The sequence below is a fragment of the Dendrobium catenatum genome, unplaced genomic scaffold (genome assembly GCF_001605985.2).
Source record: "Dendrobium catenatum unplaced genomic scaffold, ASM160598v2 fragScaff_scaffold_198, whole genome shotgun sequence".
Lineage (NCBI taxonomy): Eukaryota > Viridiplantae > Streptophyta > Magnoliopsida > Asparagales > Orchidaceae > Dendrobium > Dendrobium catenatum.
The window spans coordinates 6019-9027 of NW_021318660.1; positions in this window are offsets into that span (position 1 = coordinate 6019).

The window sequence follows — 3009 nt, forward strand, 5'->3', positions numbered from 1 at the left end:
CAAGTATTCCCTCTTGGATTACTTGCGAGCTCAAGTTTGGTATCAAAGTATTATCTTGGGACCATCGGCAACTGAAATTCTGAAATTTAAGCGATGAAATTTCATCCTGAAGAAGATTTTCTCGTGATTCTTGGGAAGAAATATTCCAGATCTCTTTCCATTTTCTCTGATTTAAGTTGTTCAATTACTAGAAGTGAAGACAAATATAGCAACATCGGAAGCAAGAGAAACCATCAACGGCCATGAAAGAGGTGGAAACCCTAACATATTTAAGGGAAGGAAAAATCTGGAAGTAGAGATATTAGAGGGTGAAGATGGAATGCCTCCTCTAGAACCACTTTCTAGGGTTTTAATATTGGAAATTCCATGGAAAGCCCTTAGGCTAAGGTGAAAATAAAGAACACCAAAAAGGGCATGCATGTATTGTCAAAATAGAAAAGCTTAATTAAGAAGAAATTGACAAACTCAAAAACTTTATTTAACTCTAAAAAAATCACCTGGGTCATGTTCTATAGCTCATAATGGCATGACACCTGATTCTTATGTTTTAAGTGCCTTAAATAATTTTCAAACCTTGATACTAAATTCAAGAACCACTTTTCACATGACAACCCTTGCCAATCTTTGAAACCTACAAACTCTACACCAGCAATAGAAAAATGAAAGTGGCAAATAGTTCTGTAATAATTTTTGCCTATCAAGAAAATTTTCCAATTTCTTCCACATTTATCCTTAGTAATATTTTGCATTTTCCTTATCTTATAGTAAATCTTATATCAATCCATTAAATTACTAAAATTCACAATTGCAAGATAATTTTTTTCGAAGCATTGTGTATTCCAAGATCTCATTATGAGGAAGATAGCTGGGAAAGCCAAAAAAAAGGAAGGCTATATCTTTTTAAAGATGAAAAACAACTTGTCATGTTTTTTTTTTTTTTTTCATTTTCACCCTTAATACAAATGCTATTTAGGATCATCATTATAGGCTAGGGCATCTCACTTTCAAAACCCTATAATGTATATTTCTTTTTCTTTTGGAGAGAGGTGGAAGGGTATGGGAGAGAGAAAAGATAGCATGATGGATCAATAGAGAGATAGAGAGGATAAGTGAGGGAGGGAGGATAAGAGAGATAAGATAGAGTGAGTGAGAGATAAAGAGAGAGCAATAAAGAGAGCTGGTGGGAGAGGGAGAGAATGTGTGTGTGAGAGGGAAAGAGGGTTGTATGATTTAGGTTATAATCTAGACATATGCAGAGATAATGTGTGTGGGAGAGGGAAAGAGGGAGATATATATATATATATATATATATATATAGAGAGAGAGAGAGAGAGAGAAAAGATTTAGATATAGAGAGCAAGAGAGAAGGGACAAGAGTGAGGATTTTGAGAAGGTAGAGAGAGTGTGTCATAGGAAGAGAGGTAGTACAACATCTATTTTTTAGAAGCAGGGCAAGAGAGAGCGAGGGAGAAGGAGAGGACAAAATAGAGAGAAGGAGAGGAAGGGAGATTTAGGGAGTGTGTGAGAGAGAGAAAGAGAGAGAGAGTGAGAGTAAACGAGAGAAAGTGATAAAGATATATAGGGATTGAGAGATAGGGAGAATGAGTGAGTGAGAGAGATGGAGAGAGGATGAGAGTGAGAAAGAGTAGAAATGGGGGAAGGAGAGAGTGTGAGAGAATGAAAGGGTGAGGGAAAGAGAGAGAGTAAGAGATAGATGTGTTTTTAGAGAGAGGGAGAGAGAAAGAGAAGCGAGAGTCTAGGGTAGAGGGAATGAGAGATTGATATAGAGAGAGGGATAGAGAGGGAGAGGGAGAAAGAGAGAGATAGATTGAGTGAGAAAGAGTGGAAGAAAGAGTGATAGCTGCACGACGACCGTACACGTATCGTCGTAGGGGACCTCAGGAAGAAAGGTTCCTTGTTATGATTTAAGTTTGAGTCTTTTTTATGTACCTGTGTAGTTTGTGAGTTTCAGTTTCAGTTTGTATTTGTGATTTGAATGTTTTAGAAGTTATGTGAGATAGTACAGTTTGGAACATTTTAATTTGATGTATTTTACTGGCTCTTTCATTTCTGGACGATATTTGTATTTTTGACATTAAAGTTTTAATTAGAACTGTTAATGATTTATATGTGTTTTTCGTACGACTACTGTTCCCACTCCGATTTTATCGGGCTAGCCGGGCCGAGTCGTGACAGAAAGAGGGTGGGGAAGAGATAGAGAGAAGATGAAAGAGAGAGTGGACTCAAAAGAATTATTATTAATTGACCGACTTTCCATGCCTAAAATCTTCTCTTATTTATAAGTATAAAATCTCTTATCCAAATAAAAACTTGAATAAACTTGGCAGCCATGATCCATTAATAAAATGCTACTTATAAGTCATAGACTATGCATTGGAACCTGCATCCAATGTGTGTAGGAAGGCATCAATAGCAAAAATAAAAGGAATATAAGAATAATGTATCTGACAAGACAATGAAATTAAGATGCGTAAAAGTACTTGAAGACACGTAAAGGTACTTGGAACCCTATGCATGCACATATAAATAAATAATTAAAGCCTAATGTCAATTAAAGCCCCATCAATAAAAAAGACAAATCCATAGAAATATAGAATGCAAATCACTAGAGTAACGTCCATTTAAAAACCAAACTAAAGGCCCAAATGAAAATTACAAAGAACCAACAACAGCCTAATTGAAGAACAAAATAGCAAACCATACAGCCAAGCTAAATAGACTCAAAGGAACCAATACAAATATTAGATAACACAATCCATTCTCTTTTAGTAAGTCCATTATACACATATTTTCAACGAACTAAATAGAAAAAAGCAAAACCATAAAATCAACAAGAAAAATAAAAACTTAAAGCATCGATTGCATCAAATTTACACACATGATAAAAATTCTGCTATGATGAATTAAGCATTTAATATTTACTAAAAAAATCCAAGCATAATTGCTCCACTTCTAATAAAGTAATTCATCAACCATTACAAACATATT